The sequence below is a fragment of the Ceratotherium simum genome, chromosome 10 (genome assembly GCF_057802395.1).
Source record: "Ceratotherium simum simum isolate JZ-2026a chromosome 10, ASM5780239v1, whole genome shotgun sequence".
Taxonomy (NCBI): Eukaryota; Metazoa; Chordata; class Mammalia; order Perissodactyla; family Rhinocerotidae; genus Ceratotherium; species Ceratotherium simum.
In genome coordinates this window covers 80,532,890-80,554,234 of record NC_141909.1, presented here as the reverse complement: position 1 = coordinate 80,554,234, position 21,345 = coordinate 80,532,890, and the positions used below count along the sequence as shown (strand labels likewise).

General features: G+C 39.1%; 1 long non-coding RNA gene across 1 annotated transcript in view; it reads right to left on the bottom strand.

Annotated features, from left to right (window-relative positions):
• Positions 1 to 972: 972 nt before the first annotated feature.
• LOC147916193 (uncharacterized) overlaps positions 973 to 21,345 on the bottom strand; it is a 34,499-nt gene continuing 14,126 nt past the window's right edge. The window contains exons 2-3 of the long non-coding RNA XR_015553502.1: positions 3,910 to 4,147; positions 973 to 2,344 (exon numbers count right to left, since the gene is read on the bottom strand). This is a non-coding gene — a long non-coding RNA (uncharacterized LOC147916193). The remainder of the gene's footprint in view (positions 2,345 to 3,909; positions 4,148 to 21,345) is intronic.

Genomic DNA, 21,345 nt, shown 5'->3' with positions numbered 1-21,345 from the left:
GGAGTGATGCTACAGTGAAGTGAGAGTCTTGAAGCAATCTGCATGTGCAAGTTATTAGCTATTTTACTTGGTTACTATCTTATTTTCCTGGAGTGAGAAGCTTGGTTATTTTTGCTTGTTCTTGGTGTTATTACAGAAACTGGGAAGTATTTTGGACTCGTTCTTCAGCCTGCATCATCCTGTCATATGTGAATCCCATTGTGGAGGATCACAGTTGTTGACTTACATCATATGTGCATCCCATTGTGGGGGATCACAGTTGTTGACTGACTTACATCATATGTGCATCCCATTGTGGGGGATCACAGTTGTCGACTTACATCATATGTGCATCCCATTGTGGGGGATCATAGTTATTGACTAATTTACATCATATGTGCATCCCATTGTGGGGGATCATAGTTATTTGCTTACATTATATGTCTTTTCCATTAGGCTGTGAAAAGTTAATAGCATATTATTTTTTATCATGATAAGCATGTTGTCTGGTGGCAATTTTAAGGCAAATTTTAGAGTGAAATGGAGAATATAATGAGACAAAAATCCCTCAAAAGCCTCCCCACAATTTGCCCCATAATGAAGTGCTGTGATCCGAGAGTTACACAGATGACCAGAAAACCTCAGCCTTGGGGTGACTCCTGGTGGGTGGGGCTGGCAGGATTTAATAGCGTTTTGTGATGGAGGTGAATGGACAACACTGGTCATTTCTGCAAGGATGTGTTTTGTCTGAGGTTGCTGTTTCCCCTCATTGCAGGCCAGCTGTGGAAGACTCAGGTACTTCTGGTCTCAGAGGTCAGCAGGTGTGTTCACACCAGTTTTCCTGAAATTTGCATGTCATTACACAAACTCAGATTTTGTAAACTCTGCTAAACTATGTCATTTACTCAGGAATAAATACAGAAAGACCATTCAGTTTACTAACGACATTTATCAAATGCTTATTTTGCAGGACAAAGTAACAAGCCCCTGAAGATCCCCTACAACTACAGACATTCTGTTGTTCCTGAAAGCCAGCTGTGCCAGGGTTAGTATTCTAAGGCCATGAAACTATATACTATAAGCAAAATAGGTTAATAACTCAGTTTACGTACTTAGATTCATTTTCAAAAGAAAATATGATTTATTTTTTCTTGCAAACGAGGGTCCATCCAGAGAAGCATAAGTAGGATGGTGAGGGGTCTGGAATCATGTAACATGGAGAGCGGTTGGAGAATCAGGCATTGTTAGCCTGGGGAGAGAAGATGTAATAGGGACAAGAGGGCTGTCTTTAAACCTTTGAGAAGCTGTTAGATGGGAGAAGGATTAGACTGATTCTGCGAAGCTCCAGAGGGCACACATACGGTGGAAGTTTCAAGGAAGTAGGTTTGGGTTGAAATAAATTTCTAACAATTTGAGTTACTCATAAACAAGTGATGAGTTCTAAAACACTGTGGGGCGTGTTCAAGGAAGGAATTTCTGCACCAATTAATCCATGGACATTTGGATTAGATATTTCTTAAAGTACCTTTCAACTCTAAGATTCTATGATTCTTGGATATAAAAATCCCACTTTACATGGAGTCAGTTTTGTTTATCACAATCAGTCACAATAGCAAACTTATAGATGTCCCAGTGTCCAAACTTAGACATGGCTTAAGGGACCCTGAGACCTGACCGCTGCCCATCCCTACCCTCATTCAACAATACTCTCCTCCTTGTCCTCCAACAGGCAGCCTTTCTGGTGGCTCTAGACTCCTTTTTTTGGCTCAGAGCCACCACACATGCTAGTCCCTCTGCCTAGAACCCCTTCCTTCCACTTCTTCCTGAGTTCACTCCATACACCTCAATGCAGACGTCTCTCTTTCCCAGGGAAGCCATTCTTGATGCTGCAGGTTTGCTTCCACTGTCAAAAGCCTGCACAGCACCACGCATTTCCCTTTTGTAATTCTTCTCACTCCATTCGAGAATTACTGTTCCCTGTCTGTCTTTCCTGCAGGACTCAAATCTTTATAAGGGTGGGAACATGTCTCTGGTTCACGGCTGTATCATCGGTACCCTAGCACAGTTCTGAGCACAAGCTTTCCAATTAGAAATATTTGCTAGATGAATCTTATCCTGATGCATTTAAAAAATGCTCGTGTGCATTGATTTTGGATTTACTTGTAAGTTTTCAAGAACTTGTGCATTGTGTGTGGTACCAGAGTGTATCTATGAGGGGAAGGTGAGCTGTGAAAATTCAGAAATTGGAAAGCTTTTGAGTACTTTGAAGAGTTTCATATCTTTACAATGCTGCAAGATTTCTTTCACAGCAATGCCTTCAGAATTCTTGGAACTGCTCTTCTCACATGTCACCACAACTCTCCACCTAACAGGAACAAAAAAGCATGGTCAGAATTGCCTGACTTGGAGGCAGAGGGAGCCTAGAAGGGAAAAGAAGTGCTAATAGTGAGAAAAGGTGGTAAAGAGAAAAGGCAAGAAATGGCTTTGCACACAATTTTACTTGGTTTACTTTTCAGCTGAAGTAAGAATTTAAGATTAATAGCCCTTCTCCCCTCCCGTTCGACCCCAAGCGCTAATGACCTGAGAACCAAATATACAGGGAACTGTTGGGCCATGACTCCCAGAAGGGAAATTTCTAGCGCTTTATTGCCATCCAGTGATGTTTGCCGTTTTTGTTTTCTGAAAGGCTGTTCTTTACTGTCCCTGCTACTTTTGCCTTAGAAGAGTTAGTTTTCTGTCTCACAGACATTTTTAAGTCTGTTGACAGATTTTCACACCAGTTGGCACAAAAGATCACTGGTCAGTTTTCATGGTGGAGCCTGGACCCATGTTTATCGTTTACGGTTCATTAGAAGTGGTTTCCATGAACTTCTTAGAAGTGGTGGTTTTGAGACCAGATTGATAAGAGGAGTTATTTGTTTCTTTGAGCTTGTGCGACTACATGAAACCATTTTTCTCCTCCTCTCCATCCATCTTCCATTTGCCATTGCTGAAAAAAGGAACCTGATCTTGCTCTCCTGACTGTCCTGATGAAAGGACAGACAATGAAAGGCTTCATTGCCCTTTGGAAGGCAATGAAACAGATGCAACACATGGCCCAGATTCATGGCTAATGTTCTTAGGGTTAACTGCTCGCGGAGGCCTGTAGAAGTCATCTTATTCAGGGGAGAGATGGTAATCATAGTTATGACCCCTTTTGTAGCAATTGCCATTGTCCTAGGAGTATCAGCCCCAAACTGTGGCTTTAGTAGCGAAAATGAAAAGAAGGTACAGCATCTGAGCCACTGTGGTGAGTGCAGCCCAGAGGATATGCTGGACCCATTTTCAGTGGGGAGTGGATTTGGGCTGTTCTTTCCAGGACTCAAGATGCATCTCTGCTGAGTCATCCTTACTCTCAGATGGTTAGATTCAAGTCAACAAATACTCCCTGAGAAATTGAGAGGGATACTAAGATGAGTAAGGCTCTTACACCAAGGGTCTTCATGGGATTAAAGGTACAGACAAGCTGGGCCTGTGGGCATCATTGCATTGTTTGGGGACACCTGGATTGGATTTGTGACCTTAGTCCCATTAGCAAGGTGCTTAGGTCGATAGAGCCAACAGGTGTGTGTGTATAAGTCACATCATAGAATAATAAATTCTTGTGGTTGTCTTTTATTTTAAAGCAGTAACTAGAACATCGAAAGGGGAGCTTCTAGATGAAGTCGGGGTGGGCAGGGGTCGGTCGGTCGGGAGTTGATAACAGCTGTGAGGAACGTGGCTGCTACACAGCAGTTCGGCAGGGCCGAGCAGTTTAGGAGCTTTGTAAAGCACCCTTTGGATCCTGCAGTTTGAGGAACACTGCAATAAAGTCAGATAAGGGAAATAAATGAACATTGACCAGTGAGAATATTGTTAAAATAATTGTCCTTGAAAGAATAAGCAATACACCTGGCTTCTGAAGGAGCACCTCTCCTCACCGACTCCGAGTCTGTGCCGGTGCCCTTCCCTGCCATGACCTCAGAGGGCAGGCGATGCTGCGCAGAGACCTCATCCCCAGTGCGGCTCTATCCAAACTGCCGGTGTGCACCTGTGCATTCCTGCAGAAGCGCAGCGAGGCCTGTCCTGGGCCACACCTGAACACGAATCCTCGTCTCCAGGACTGTCAGGCTGTCACATTTGATGAGTCCTAGATTTGAAAAAAAAAAAAGAAACAAAACACTCACATCAAACCAATATGCAAGAGCCAGGGCTGAGAAAGAAAATAGGCCACATGACTGGACTTCTTTCTTTCTCTGTCTCTTCTCTCTCTCTCTCAGCAAAAAAAGCAAAAGTCACATGAATTCGAAGTTGGAATAAGACTGCATCCTCCACAGTGCCTGCCTCATTGAAAGCCTTGGATGTCCGTGGCTCTGCCGCATTGCTCAGTCTGGCAAAGACAGCGGGAGGTGATTCAGGACAAATTGAAGCAGTGCGGGGAAATCTGGCACTAAATTTAGCAAGATATCCTGCAGTCTGGTGGCTGGCTGAGTCGGGTGCTGGGTACGAGCCATCCACACGGCTCCTTGGCCCTCAGGGACAACTGGCGAGCGCTGGCAGAGAGCCGCATGGCATTGGAAAGGCTTTTCATCTCCTATTCTTAGTTTCTGAAGCTTGTGCACTTTTTCATTTTTTTAAAGGCTGGAAAGATTCCTTTGCTATTGACCTTCCATCACCTAATTAAAATAAGAACAGTGTGTGAGAAAACTGTAACATATAAGAAGAAAGTCTCTCTCCTCTTGGGCAAGTTGGACTTCCAAACCTTGTAAGATGTTCCCCTGGAGGGTGACTCACACTCCCAGGATTACCCCTCCCAAGCACTTCAGAGAGAATAACATTTTGTATGTCAAAGGAGGGACGTGCAAGAAGGGGTAAAATTTTCCACAAAAGTACAGCTTTCTGCCAGAGAGCGCACGTGGGGCCCGAACATTTGGGCGTAAACAACTCACGTGTTTGAGAGAGCGAGAATGAGACAGAGAAAACTGTTGAGGAGAAGGCTGAAGAAGGCAATGTATTTTTCAGAATGTGGCAGAAGTCTTCTGCGGTGATCCTACTTGAAGGAAAAATATTAAAGCTGATCTCTATTATGTTAAGCCAAATGTGCCTTCACCTTTCAAGAAAGAAAGTTGAAAAAAAAATGTGGGCAAGAAACTGGAATCCTGATCTTTCATATGACCCTGAGTGTATGATCTAAATATTTTCTTTGTTATTTTCTCAATGTTTAAATGTAAATAACTTTATGAATTATCTGTCTACCTCAATGGGGTCTCTGACGATTAGGAAGGCAAGATTATACCTGTGTCCTCCCTCTACTGTAGAGGGTGTTGAATACATCCTTTCCCAGGGGAGCAGTGAAGGGTTCTCCTGGGAGGAAAGGATGGGTCATCCTGTGACTGATTGAGACTGTTCAGACTCAGTGGGCTAACCTGGGCCAGGCGGTCAAGGGCCAAGAACAGAGTGGGAATGAGCCTGCTTCCTCTTCAGCCTTCCCGTCATAGTTTCACACTATTAACAATAGAGATATTATTAGGGTTGTCTCTCTGGAGCTTCCTATCCCCATCCCCATGTTTCTCTCTGTTTCAGCTTCTGCCTCTCTTGAATTCCCTTAGTGTTGTTTTTCTCCAAGGTGATACCTTGGCTCTTGTTGGTTCTCACTCAATCCTATGTTCTGTGGTGATGCCACGGTCCCTGCCATGGCCTCAGCTCCCACTGAGGGGTCTCAGTTCTCCACTTTTAGCTTAGATTTTCTGCTGGAGCTCCAAAGCCTTATATACAACGTCAACCTGGAGGCCTTGTAAGTGCCTCAAGGTCAATATTTCTAAAATCAAAAGTATTCATTAATTTGCTTATCAATAGCCTGCTATGTGCCGGATCTTGTGGTAGAAATAAACAGCTAAGCCAACCATCAACATATTCAATGATAAAGCAGCTTTAGCAACATTTTTAGGAGCAGGCTTTGGAGAAGGAAAGGTTGGGTTTTGTCACTTTTAAGCTGTATGAACATAGACAAGTTACAGAACTTCTCAAAACTTCAATTTATTCCTCATAAAAAGAGGATAATAACATTACAGTCTCAAAGTACCATTGTAAGAATTAAATGTGATAGTGTTTGAAAGGCATATAAACAACGAATGGTATATATTTGAGATCAGCACATAGTAGTGCTTATGAAAGAGATGTTCAAAATAAGTATGGGGACATCTAACTATTCCTTAGTGGATCAGGGATGACTTCATAGTGACAGAGGTGTTGAGATCATCCCTCAAAGATGAGAAGCAGTCAGCCAGGAGGAGGGGGAAGTGTGTTCCATTCCCCTGTTTGTGAAGGCATGAGGAGTGAACTAGCATGCCACATTCAGTGAACAGTGAGCAGCGTAGTGCTGAGAGCACAGAGTCTGTGAGGATTAATGAGGAGAGATGAAGCTAGAACATATGCAGGCATCACATCAGGAGGTATCTTGTGTGTTAAGCTAAAGAGTCTCAACTTTATCCTGGAAGCTATGGAGAGCCACTGAGAGAATTTAAGCAGGAAAATGACATGATCAGATCTGTATTTTAGAAAGAACATAGTGGCAACTGTGTGAAGTAGAAACTGGACCTGTGCCAGGCTTGCAGCAGTGAGAGCAGTGAGAAGGCAGTTGCAGTAATCCAGGCAAGAAGTGATGAGGGCCTGGATTAAGGTAATGGCTTTGGGGATAGAGAGAACGGCATGGATGTGAGTGGATATTAAGGAGGTAGAATCTGCAAGACTTGGTAACTTGACCTGAGGGTTAAATGAGAAAAAAGACTCTGGGATACCTGCCAAATTTCTGCCATGGGCAAGTGGGTGGATGGTAGTAACATTCAATGAGATATAGAACACGGAAAGAGGAAAATACTTTTATAACAGGTCCAGTTTGGGACCTAATGAATTTTCTATTAGATTAATTTAAGGACTGATGTCTAATGGAAGTCGGAGCTTTTCTTCCAGATGTAAGGAACCAAAATGCAGGAGATGATAAGTGGTGCAGTGTGTTCAGAAGAAGAATCAGGGGTCAAGTGAGAAGAGCCAAAGGCAAAGACCCGGGGAATAATGGCCATTTAAGGAAGGAAGATGACAAATCAGTGACGTAGTCTATAGGGACAAGTCATGGAGCTCAGAAGAGAATCCGGAAAGGTTGGCGTCACAGAAGGTGAACAACAGAGTGATTTACACTGTCACAGATGTAAATGTATCAAGTTAGAGAAGAGGAAGCCGACCATTGGGTTGGGAAACATGGGGCCATTAGTGACCTTGGTGAGAGCAATTTCACTGGAGTTGTGGAAGGAGTGCCAGCATGTAGTAAGTTGAAAAGAACATGGGAAGAGAGGAAGGGTAGATCTCCGGTACACTCTACAGTGTTAAGAAGCTTTATTGTGAAAAAGGGAGAGAAAGAGAGAATAGAATTTAGAAAAGAATTTGAATTTGAAGAAAGTAGTTTTTTATTTTTAGAGCAAATGTGGGAGAACACTGTGTGAGTGTGTGTGTGAGGGTGTGTGTGTGTGTGTGTGTGTGTGTTGAGAAAGAAAGCCAGTAGAAGTAGATAGATGGAAGATAAAGTAGAAATGAGTGATGGAGCACTGCCCTTTGGGGAGGTGGGAAGGGACAGGTTGCAGAGCATGAGTGACGGCAGGGGCCCTGGAAAGAAGGGTTACTTTCTCCACTGAGACAAAAGAGAATGAGGAAAGACCAGTGCATGCATAAATTCATTTTAATGGAAGGAGGAAAGAGTTCTTGCTTGATACGCTGTGTTTGTTTCTGTTAGGCAGGGGCAAGTTCATCCATTGAGACTATGGAGGAGGTAGGCTTGAGGACAGACATGGTGCTTTAAATAGCTGTTGAGAGGAACGGAAGAGGAAATAGCCAACATTTATTGAGTGCTTACTGTGTTCTAGCCAGAATTTTAATTACTTTAAATTTAACTCTTTTAACCCTCACAATAACTCTACAAGGCAGGTACAATAATCATCCCTATTTTACAGATGAGGAAACTGAAGTACTGAGAGACTTAAATACTTTGACAAATACCTTGATAGAGGAGGGCTTGACTCAAGATTTTGACTCCACAGACCATCCTTTTATGTATTAGAGTATATGTGGAGCACTGATATTTCATTTATTCATTCAGCAAATATTAATCAAATGCTTTGTTTGTGCCAAGCACTTGTTTGAGTCCTGAGGGATGCACTGACAAGCAAAATAGTCAAGATGCTTATGTTCATATTTTAATGATGGGAGACTGACAAGAAGGAAAATAGATAAATAACCCGTATAGTTTGTTGTAGGCGATAAGTAGTATAGAAAAAGGGGAAAACATAGAGCAGGTTGAGGGGCTGGAGGTGGGTTACAGATATAAGTAGGAATAGGACTCATTTGAGATGATAACATTGGAGCAAAGACTCAGAGGAGGGGATGAGTTAGCCATGCAGATATCTGAGAGAAGGGCATTCCAGTGTGTGGACATATGCTTTCATTTCTCGTGGAGAAATACCTAGGAGTTGAATGACTGTGTCAGATATAGAAGTATGCTTCACTTATCAGGAAACTGCCAGATTGTCTTCGGCAGTGTATGCGAGTTTCAGTTGCTCTGCAGCCTCACTGGCACTTCGAGTAGACACTCTTAAATTTTATCAGTTCTAGTTGACATCTAATGACATCTTGTGGCTTAATTAGCATTTCCCTAGTGACTAATGATGTTGAGCATCTTTTTGTATGCTTTTTTTGCCATCCATATATCTTTTTGGTGAAGTGTCTAAGTATTTTTTGCCATTTTTTTAATTAAGTTGTTTGTCTTCTCATTATTAAGTATAAGTGTTTTTAAAATATTCTTTATATAAGTCCCTTGTCAGTTATAGGCTTGCAAATATTTTCACCCAGTCTGTAGCTTGTTTCTTCATATTCTTAACAATGTCTTTGGAAGAATAAAAGTGTTTAATTTGGATGAAATCCAATTTATGGATTTTTATTTTATAGTATTTTTTTGGTCCTATTTAAGAAATCTTAAGCCAAAGGACACTAAGATTTTCCTCTTATATTTTCTTCTAGAAGATTTGTAGTTTTAGCCTTTACATTTGGTCTAGAATTCATTTGTATATGTTGCAAGGTAAGGGTTAAGGTTTTTTTTTTTCTTTGCATATGGCTATCCACTTTTCAGCACAATTTGTTGAAAAGACCATTCTTTCCTTATTGAATTACTTTGAGACATTTGTTGAATATTAATTGATCATGTATGTGGGAATCTACTTCTGGACTTTGTGTACATTGTCATTGATATATCTGCCTACCTGTGTGGAGGACCACTTTGTCTTGATAATAAGCATTTATATAGTACATGGAGATAAAATAAGTCTTGACATCACATAGTGTAAGCACTCCAACTTTGTTCTTTTCCAAGTAGTTTTGACTATGATAGATTACTTGCATTTTCATATAAATTTTATTTTATTTTATTTTATTATTTATTTTATTTATTTACCTTTTTTTGTGTGTGAGGAAGATCATCCTTGAGCTAACATCCATGCCAATCCTCCTCTTTTTGCTGAGGAAGACCAGCCCTGAGCTAACATCTATTGCCAATCCTCCTCCTTTTTTTTCCCTTTCTCTCCCCAAAGCCCCAGTAGATAGTTGTATGTCATAGTTGCACACCCTTCTAGTTGCTGTATGTGGGATGCTGCCTCAGCATGGCCAGAGAAGCGATGTGTCAGTGCGCGCCAGGGATCCAAACCCGGGCTGCCAGTAGCAGAGCGCGTGCACTTAACCACTAAGCCACGGGGCCGGCCCTTCATATAAATTTTAGAATCAGCTTGACAATTTCTACAAAATCCTGCTGAAATTTTGATTGGAAAAGCCTTGAATCTAGGGATCAATTTGCAGGAGATTTGATCTTAAGAATTGGGTCTTAAAAACCTTGAAAATGGTATTTCTCTATTTAGGTCTTTAATTTCTCTCATCAATATTGTGTAGTTCTTAGTGAGCAGGTCTTGCAGATCTTTTGTCAAATTCGTTCCTAAGCATTTTGTATTTTTCTATATAAATATATTTATATAAATATAAAATTATAAACATATTTTGAAACTATAGTTAATGATATTGCTTTTTTATTAATAACTTTATTTTTAGAACAGTTTTAGATATTATAGAAAAATTGAACAAATACTTCAGAGAGTTCCCATATACCCACCCTCCATATGCAGTTTATCCTATTAATAACATTTTATATTAGTATGATAGACTTGTTAAAATTAAAGAACCAATATTTGAATAATACAATAATGATGTATATTATTATTAACTGAAGTCCATAGTTTATTTAGATTTCTTTAGATTTCATCTAATGTCTTTTTTCTGTTTCAGGATCCCATCCAGAATACTATAATACATTTAGTTATGATGTTTCCTTAAGCTCTGCTTGGCTGTAACATTCCTCAGACTTTCCTCATTTTTGAGGACTTTGACAGTTTTGAGAAGTGATAGTCAGGTATATTATAGGATGCCCCTCTACTAGAATTTGTTTGATATTTTTCTCATGTTTAGACTAGGCTCTGTGTTTTTGGGAGGAAGATCACAGGGATAAAGATCCATTTTCATCACATCATATCAAGAGTACATACTGTCCACATGATTTATGAATGTTGATGTGGACCTTGCTCACTTGATTGAAGAGTGTTCGTCAGGTTTCTCCACTGTAAAGTCACTCTTTTATCCCCCCTTTCTGTACTGTACTCACTGGAAAGAAATCACTGTGCACAGCACACTCTTGAAGAGTGGGAAATTATATTCCCTCTCTTTTAGGGTGAAGTAAATGCATAATGTATTTGGAATTCTTCTGCAAAGGATATTTGTCTCTTCTCCTCCATTTGTTCATTCATTCATTCATTGTTTATATCAGTATGAACTGAAGAATATTTATTTTATTCTCTGAGTTATGGTTCAATACTAATTTATTTATTTTGTTCATTAAACTGTTCCAGCTTTGGTCATTGGGAGCTCTTACTGTTGGCCTCTGTGCGCCTTTGACATATCCCCAGCAATGTAGGGTTTTTTGTTTTTATTTTTCTATTTTTTGAGCACTGCCTTACTTTCTGGCACTGTAAGATGCCTCTGGCTCACCGTTGTATTTCATGCTCCAGTTGTAGAATCAACCATTTCTCCAAGGAGCCCTGGTTCCTTTTAATGAAAAACAGTATTAGAAACCAAGATTTGGGGACTAGGTATGCTTCTTGCTACTAGGATGTCATTTCTTTTAGATGATCTCAGGTAACAGAGCAAAGAAATATATGTGTGTATGCTAACCTATATCTGTAAATATTTCCGTCTGTAACCATCTGTTGCAATATCAAGGCAGAGATGAGTTCATACTGATGTCTCCAAGTCTAATCCATTACCATAGCCTTCTCCCATGCTTGTCTGTAAGTTCTCACAGCAACAGCAAAGATTCCCGCTCTCTGCCATTCATTTACTTAACTGTTCAATTTCAGCATACATGGATAGCAGCATCATAACTGTTAACCCCTTGCCCCATGGGGGGCAACTTCACTAACTAGAGTGTAATGCTTATGCGCAGCTCCCTTTGCCTTTAGTCCTACAGGTTCCATTTATTTCCAGAATTACTTAGGTCAGAACCTTTTCCCCCAGCTGCTTCCCTGAGATTGTTTTATATATCTGTGATATAGTTGGATTCTCTTGCCAGTCTGCAGTCTTTCCTTGAATCCCCCAACCTTCTAGATGATTTTTTAAATTTGCATGTAATAAGGTTCACTCTTTGTGTTGTAAAGTTCTGTGGGTTTTGACAAATGCCTAATGTCATATGCTTGCCATTATAGTATCATACAGAATAGTTTCACTGCCCTAAAAATGCCCTGTGCTTCACCTACTCCTCCCGTCCCCCTCTCCTGACAATCACTGACCTCTTTACTCTTTCTATAGTTTTTGTCTTTTCCAGAATGTTATCTAATTGGAATCATATAGTATGCAATGTCTTCTCACAGCTTGATAGCTATTTTCTTTTTATCAATGAATACTATTCCACTGTGTAGATGTACTACAATTTTTTTATCCATTCACTTATTGAAGGACATCTTGATTGCTTCCAGTTTTTGTCAGTTATGAATAAAATGTCATACATATTCATGTGCAAGGGTTTTTTTTTTCTTTTCTTTTTCATTTTTTTGTGTGGGCATAAGTTTTCAACTCAATTGGGTACATACCTAGCTATGTGATTGCTTTATTGTGTAGTAAGACTGTATTTAGCATTGTAGGAAACTGCTAAACTGTCTTCCAAAGTGGCTGCACCCTTTTGCACTCGCACCAGCAGTGAAGGAGAGTTCCTGTTGCTCTGCTTTCTGTCAGCATTTGGTGTTGTCGATGTTTTATCTTATAGCCACTCTAATAGGTGTGTAGTGGTATCTCGTTATTGCTTTATTCCATTCCCTACTGACAATGATATTGAGCATCTTTTCATGTGCTTATTTGGCGTTTGCATATCTTCCCTGGTGAGGTGGTTGTTCAAATCTTTTGCCCAGTCTTTAATTGGATTGTTTGTTTTCTTATTGTCAAGTTTTGAGTTCACTGTATATTTTGGATACAAATCTTTTATCAGATATGTGTTTTACAAATGTCTTCTCCCAGTTAGTGACTTGTCTTTTTATTCTTTTCACAGTGTCTTTTGCAGAGCAGATTTCATTTTAATAAAGTTCAACTTACCTATTTTTTTCTGTCATGGTCCATGCTTTTGGTACATCTAAAAACTCATTACCTAGGTTTTCTCCTATGCTATCTTCTGGCAGTCTTATAGTTTTGCATTTTACATTTGGGTCTATGATTGATTTTGAGTTAATTTTTGTTAAAGATGTAAGTCTGTGTATAGATATAGATTTTTTTTGGCATATGGATGTCCAATTGTTTCAGCACCTTTTGCAGAAAAGACAATCCTTTTGCCATTGAATTGCAGTTGCTCCTTTGCAAACTGAACTGTGTGTCTATTCTGTTGCCAGTATCATACTGTCTTATTTATTTTAGATTCATAGTAAGTCTTGCTGTTGGGTAGTGCCACTCTTCAACTTTACTCTTCTTCAGTGTTTTGTTTGCTATTCTGAGTCTTTTCTTTGCCGTATAAAATTTAGTGTCAACTTGTTGATTTCCACAAAATAGCTTGCTGGGATTTTGATTGAGATTGCGTTAAATTGATAGCTCAAGGTGGGGAGAACTGACATCTTGACAATGTTGGTTCTTCCTATCCTTGTACATGGAATATTTCTGTTTATTTAGAACTTTAATTTCTTTCATGAAATTTTTGTCGTTTTCTGCATATAGACCCTGTATATATTTTGTTAGATTTGTATCTAAGCATTTCAGTTTTTTTGGTGCTAATGTAAATGGTATTGTGTTTTTAATTTCAAATTCCAATTGTTCATTACTGATACATGGGAAAACAATTTACTTTTGTGTATCAACTTTGTATCCTATTACCTTGCTATAATCTAGGAGCTATTATTATTATTTTTGTGAAATCTTTGGGATTTTCTACATAGATAATAATGTCTTCTGTGAACAAAGATTTATTTTTTCCTTCCCAACCTGTACACATTTTATTTCCTTTTGTTGTCTTACTGCACTAGCTAGAACTTCCAGTACACTGTTGAATAGGAGTAGAGAGAGGGAACATCTTTGTCTTGTTCCCAATCTTAAGGGCAAACATCCATTTCTTCACAATTAAGTATGGTGTTAGCTGAGTCTTTTGTAGATGTTCTTTACCAAGTCAGGGAAGTTCTCCTCTATCCCCAGTGTGCTGAGAAATTTTTTTATGGAGGGGTGTTGGATTTTGTTAAAGGCTTTTTATGCATCTATTGATATATCATATAATTTTTCTTCTTTAGTCTGTCGATGTGATGGATTACACTAATTGATTTTTGAATATTGAACCAGCCTTCCATACCTGGAATAAATCCCACTTGGTCATGGTGTATAATTTTTTTTCTGTACCCAAAAATGAGTATTAGTCACATGTCATTTCTAATGTAAAGTCCTGCCTGAACCCCTGGGGAGTTAATTGCTTTCTACTTTGGGACTCACACAGCACTTCGCTTCTGCCTTTATTATAGTACTTATCATGATATAGTTTTTTACATTTTAAGTTCTATAACCAATATGGTGAGCATCTGAGAACAGAATTGTTTTCTAAAAATTCTTGCACTGTCTTTGTACCTATAGACCCCAAAGTGTTACTTTTTTAACAATAGTTATCCTTATTATTCTTTCCATCTCTAATGCTTACTGCTCTGCTTGACATGTGTAATTATTCATAAAAATTTGTTGAAAGCAGAAAACTTGACATAGAGCATGTTCCAAACACAGGGTGTCTTCCAAATCCAGCCAGTAAAATGCTGAAATATTTTAATGATATAAATCTAGTGCTGAAAATGATATATCGAAAGGAATCTCATTTATTTTTAGTGACATTTTAAATTAATAAAAATAGACTTTATCAGTAAGGCAGCTACAGATTTCTAACTGGACCCCTCCAGGCTGGGAAAGGTAGAGAAGGTAGTATTGGGACTTCATCACTCATCTGGGCCCCCAGAGACATCAACTAGATGTGTATACTGCTGTATAAACATGTGACATTGCACAAGATATTTAGGTTGTGTCAATGACCCTGTCTTGGCTCTGCGGCCAGCCTCTCTTATTCCATTTCCAAGCTGGCCCCTCCTACCTCAGAGTGGAAGAGAAAAACAGGAAAAGGTGTTTTGTAAAATCGCTATTTGATTGGAGACGCCTAAGATAAGTAGCATTGTCTCAAGTCTGTGGAATGAATCAGGGCAGGAATAACAAACAAAAGGAGTCTTCTTTTTTTTTAAAGTCCCTATGAAATCATATCAAGAAAGAAGGGACAATTTAGGCCTTTTTCATTCTCTTTTATTGCGAGTCAGAAATTTTGGAGGCCTCTAACCATTCCTACTCTCAAATGAGGATGCCAGTTGTAAAATGTTAGTCCCAACCAAAGATCATGGCCATGTTTCTAGAGTATTCCTTACTGTATGTGTGACGCTTTGAGGTCTTGCTGTTATCATTGGGAATGCTTCACAGCAGCCATGAATGAATCCTGTAAAAGCCCTGACAGAGTCAAGCCTGAAACAGACCTGGGCTTTCATTGATATTTATCAGCTATTTTGATGAGAACTTCCTCTCCAGTGTAGTCAACAGACATGAAATCTAGTCTGCTAGTTGCAGTGAATTGCCTGAGCAGTGCCATTCTTGTCTTAAGAAACCACTGCCCTTGCCTAAATGAGCCAGGCTGTTCCTTCCCGAAGAATTACTATTTTCTTTCCACCCTGGTTCCCTCCTGCCCTCTTTGAGTAAACTCATTTTCTAATCCTATTTATTGCTATTCTCACTTTAAAGCTTCAGATATACATAATTGCTTTCAAAGATAACAAAATGGTATAGAATTTTTTTTACAAGTATTTTCACTTATGATTTCTTCACTATTCCCATGAGGTAAAGGTTGAGAAACTGAAGTATAACAATATGATTTTTAAGGTCACACATTTGTTGGGGCTACACTTGAAGGCAGAGCCTCAGCTCCCTGTCTCCTACACCTGGGTTGCTCCAAGAAATGACAGGGAATTGAACAAGTGTGTGCCAGCCACTGTGCTACGGACTTTGCCTACATTAACTCATAATTGTGAGGTATTATCATTATGTCAATTTTATGTATGAGGAGATTGAGGCTTAGAGAGATAGAGCAATGTTATCCAGGTGATACAGTAATCAATTGTACCTAGAGATGATTGATTCCAAACTGAGCTATGTTATAACATCTACGTAGCTTGATCAGAGCTGTTTTTCTATGACCAGTGTCACTGCCTTTGGCTGCTTAGGTAATGCCCTGTGCAAAAGTGCCTGGCTTTGGGGATCAACCCAAGGTTTACTGGCTGCATTCATCAAGCCTTGGGCCGCGGCAAGAGGCAGTGCCATCAGGGAGGAATATTAAATTGGAATATCCAGCAGGGACTTTTTTCTACTTGGTTTGTTGGTGGGGTGCCTTTTCTACTCCATTCAAAGATGCCGTATGTGCTGGCTATGAGCCTGCTAGGATCAGTCACATACATTAGTACCTTGGGATTGATGGGGTTCAGGGCAGGCCTCCCCAAGATGTGCCACTCTGGTATGCAGATTATTTTGAGCTAAAGACAATAAAGGCTCAGAAGACTCAGAAAGAAATTTTGACGCCCCCCTCCCCCCATCCCCACTAACTGCCTAAAAGAATTTAAGATAGAAGTCCTGTCCCCAGGACAGGCCATCACCATGGATAACTCTGGGTATGGATAGACTGGGAGTGTCCTTGCTAAACCCATTCTTATCAAAGCTCTGAAAACCAAGTAAAAGTAGAAGTTACCCTTTGTAAGAGACATTTACATTTATAAGAGAAATCTCCATTTGTAAAGATGTCTCCCTTTCTGTACCAGGAAGAAGAGGAGATGACCTTATCTCTAGAAACTCTTATCAGTACAGAAGGCGAGGACTTAAATCTGCATATTAACCTTAGTCTTGTTTACTGAGCTTTTCTGGTAATCTCCTATAGCTGACTCCCCCTACCCCCAACGTCCTCCTTTGTCTTTAGCTGAAGATAGTATTTAAGATGAGAACCTACACCATTTTGTTGAGTTAACCAGTTTTTTCTGGGTCTCTCCCATGTATAAACGTTATAATTTTTTTTTTGATTTTTCTCCTGTCATTCTGTCTCATGTCAATTTAATTCATAGCCCAGCCAGAAAGGATCTGGAGTGGGTAGAGGATAGTCTTCCTCCCCTACATAATCATTACCCACCTGTAAAATAGGCCTGGGATATAGCCAAGCCTTAGGAGGAAGGAATTCCAAACTTAGTTTATAACTTTGTACCTACTACATGGGGAAAAGAAAAAGCTATTTACACTGGAAATGGTGCTATCTCTTTACTCCAGTCAGGTAGAACTCAATATCTAGGTTTGAGATTGTGTTCTTTTATAAAGAAGCTTCAGAGCTCATTGAAAATCTTAGTTACCAATTTACTACTGATGAAAAAAAGCTATACTGACAAAAAGCTATAATATTTACTAAGCAGTTAAAATATCAGCCCACAAACTGTGAACTTTCCTAATACTGATATTTGGTGTTTCTGGTGAAACTCAATTCAGTGCCTGAGAAGACACCTGGAAAGTCCATAAAACTTCAAAGATCTATAAACAAGTCAACTTAACTGCTTCAAATATCCTAACATGCCACTTGTACTTCAGCTTTTCCACGTTTACTGAGAAATAAAATTCAACTCATGTGGGAGTCTGAAGCCATGTGGGTATGTGAGTTGGGGAATTTTGAGCTTCTAAGGAGGATGTAGGATCATTGAGTTTCTGGATTACCCAGGAGAGGTTGACCTTGTAAGCTTGTACTTCTTTTCGGTGAAGGTAATACGTATTGAGGAGTTCCTTTGGATAGAGATTGGTTTAACAAGTGCTATTTAAATGGTAAATATAAGGATGGGTATGACTGCCTTGATATCAAGAAAAGTCAGGGAACTCAGTAGTTAACTTGGCCACACTGTGCATTTGCATTAGCCTGGTAAACTTAACGCCTATTGCAGGAATGGAAGATGCTACCAACACATGAGTTAACGGTTGCTGTGAAAACCATAACTTTGAATTTATTGACTCTGGTGTATTTAAGGTTTTACTTGTTGTGTCAGCATGTTCAATGTAGGTGTGCAGAGTAGAATTCATGCCTCATTTTGATGAAGACTAATTCAACTTTAAACATTTTTCTTTTCCGAGCAGTTTCTCTGGAGCTATAGAAAGCTGTCAGAGACTTCCACTCTGGTTCAATTGCTCCAGTTCCATTGGCTTGACTAAGAAAATACATCAGTCCTGTGTCCAACTCACACAATTTAGACCCAAAAGGAAAAATAAATTCCTTGTGAGGTCATCCCTCTAGTCTGAACACTATCTGGTAGACTCCTTGAGCCACTAAAATGGCAAAGATCTTGGATGACTGCCCAGCTGTTAGAGAGAATGGAAGAGACAAGGAGAGTAGCCAGGAATGGTGGCACATAAGAGCACTGAGCCTCAGCAGGAAAACAGCAGAGATGGAGCAGTGCAGCATATTGATTAGAGTTACTCATATGGGAGCAGAGAAAAGCAAATCCCGTGTGTGTGTGTGTGTGTGCGTGTGTGTGTGTAGGGGAGGGGGATTGATGAAGACCTTTCAGAGTAAAACAAGATACTTACTCATTTCTTTATAGGTATTCAGTCACAAAGAATGTCACAAAGTCCAAGAACATAGCTGTTTGCTTTTTGTTTCCAAAAGTCAAACAAAAAGTTCAAGAAATAGAAAAAAGTAAGGGCAGAGCTGCGATGTCTGTGAGTGTATTTGGTAAGGAGATCTGGGTGTGAGCATGCGTCTGCAAATCCTGCTGGGTCCTCAGTGCCCAACTCTTGCTCAGTCTGCATTCACAGCCAGCAGTCTGCTTACTGACCTTTAGAGAAAGAGTCTGCTGAGATGGGGAAATTTCAACGTTTATTAGTCAGCTCTAGGCTGAGGGGACCCTTCTTGCTGCAGCTTTGTTTTTTCAGATAGAATAGTCAGTTATATCTGAACGAACTTAAGAGGTCCAGTAACTCTTGAGTCCTAATCCTGTGAACTGGAGATTTGTTTTCCAGTAGGGTTCTTTTTAGGCATTTGAGAATATTGAGAACATATCGCCATGTTTATTTTATTTTATTTTTTCATTTTTCTAAAAAGCAATTTGATACATTTGTATTTCTCTCTGGATAAAATCATGTGAAATTATTTTATATTGCTTGACAGGCTGCATTGTTAACCCTCATAGTGTATAGTGTGTGCTGAGGAGTGTATTACACACAGCACACATTTATTGGACACGCTGTAGTCTCTTAAAATATGAGAAAAAGCTGCTGTAAGCATCAAAATATCTCTGTTTTCCCAAGAGCAGTAGATATTGGGTTACTGCCTGTTAGTTTAATAGATACAGTTTAAACACTTACTTTAAATAAAAATACACATAAAACAGAGCACATTCTGGATCACCTTTGATCTGTAAGTGGTACCAAAAGGAATAAATTTTAGTGGGAATTCACCTATTCTCTATCAAGTTGATTGACTATTCACATATTTTTGTAAAAGACAAATATTTTGTTCATCTCTTGAGATTAAAAGAAAGTTCCATACAGGTGTTTCAACGTATGTTTTCTTTTCAAAAATATTTTTCTGGCTTGCTAAAATCTTCCATACTTGCAGAATTTCTCTCTAGAGAAATTTTTCTCTCTAGAATTTCAGCTGAATACCTAATCGAAGCTGATGTCCACAAGAGAGCGTTAATGAACCTGTGAATCAAGGGTCTGTGAACACTTCCACTACCAGGGTAAAAAGCTTTGTTGGTTTAAGCTAGATCTTGTACATTATAGGAGTCACAATATGAAAGCGTTGACTGAATCTGTATTTCTAATTTTTCTTTGCTGAGAACTCCCATTAAAATTCATATTTTTGAAGATGGAAAAAACAATAATTCCCAGGTCTGGATTATGTTCTGGATATGTTCCTAAGAGTATAAGCATTTCTCTGCCCATATTGGTGGGGAGAATTAGGCTGATAATGGTTTATTCAAAAAATTATATGTCATAAAGATATTTAAAAATTACATAAATCTAAAAATATTATATATATATAGATAAAGTTGTATGTATAATGCTAAAAGCATTTACATATTTATATTCATACATGCATGAGTCTGAAAGAGGTGGTCTTTTGTTAAGAAAAATACCTTGATTGGTCATTTTGGGAGACAAAGTCAGGCTCCAGGACTGTCTACAGTGAGAGAGGACGTGAGAGCCTTGTAGAAAGCTGAAGCAAGAGTGGTAAGAACTAAGCACATTTCTAGGAATAAGTAGGGCTTCTATGCAAATATTTAAGTAGTTTGCATTGCTCTAATGTAAAGCTTGTTGTGTGTTCAAACCTTCAATAACTTTGGCTGTTCACAAGATGGAAATCAAGTAAAAGGGGCCCAGATCCATCTCATGGAGACTTAGAACCCAAGGTGCAAAGAAAACACATTTCTTACCCAAATGTGAGCTAAACACATTTCTTACCCAAATGTTGCTTTGTGTACCATGAGTAGGCTTGGTCACTTTAGTGTAAACAGACAGGTTTCCACATGCAGGAGAGAAAGGACCATGTTCCATAAAGATGAATTTTACTGGGAGGGTTCTTAGGTTCACAGATGTAGACATGTTCACCTTTCTCTGGGATATCTATAATGTAGTTGTGCATCTGTGTTAAGTTAGATTTGAAAACTTTCTGCTAGTATAACAGGTTTTAAAATATAGGTTGCTAATATTTTTTATTTCAAATTGATTTTAGATAATCAGTTCAAACTTTTTATTACTAGGATTTTTAAAAATCTCTTCTGAACAGATAGAGGTAATTGTTTTCATTAAGTATATTAGAAATAATGTATTAAATGACTTTATAAAATTGGAATAAATGAATCCTTGTTTGGGGAAAATATGTCATATACACATACAAATAGAGAAAAATTTTTTAAATTTGCAACACACACTGGGTCTATGAAGAATTCTCTGTAAATGTAAGTGTAACACTTAGTTACAGCTTCTTTTCAATAAATTATGTTGGATTTAGTGATTTCTGCAACGCAATGGGAAGCTGACACTGTAGATATCAAATCGTGACTCTGTATAGAAGGCTTCTTAATGAATTACATCATAGATAAATGCCAGATTGAGGAGGTTCCTAATCTGTGTTCCTTGGTAAGGTTTTAAAAAGTAGTTCAAAATCAACTACATAATTTTACTGAATTAAATTGATTGTTTCAATGATTGTTCAAGTAAATACAAACAAAAGAACATGCTTGAATTATTAAATAATTGAATCTGCAAAGAGCCCTTGGTGAATAATTCAGACATTTCCCCCAAATTTGCAAGTGTATTTTGAGTGGCATCCAGTAGGCACTCACAAGTTTTTGTTGACCTAATTCCCCATCTTTTGCCCCAGTTGCAGGCCGTTGTGGTGGTTCTCCAAGTGTCTGCACATTGGAAGCCCTGAGAGAGCTCTGCTGATCAGAGATTCTGCCTCTGTAGATCTGACGTAGGGCTTGCTCACTGCATTTTCCTTGAAGCTCCTGCGACATTCGAATACATAGCCATGGGTTGACAGCCACTGCATTTGTTGACTTTTTTTTTAAATCTGTTTCTCCAATTCAGCAGTCAGCTTTTTGGAGACAGGGACATTGTCATGGACTGTACTCCATGTCCCTGGTATACAGT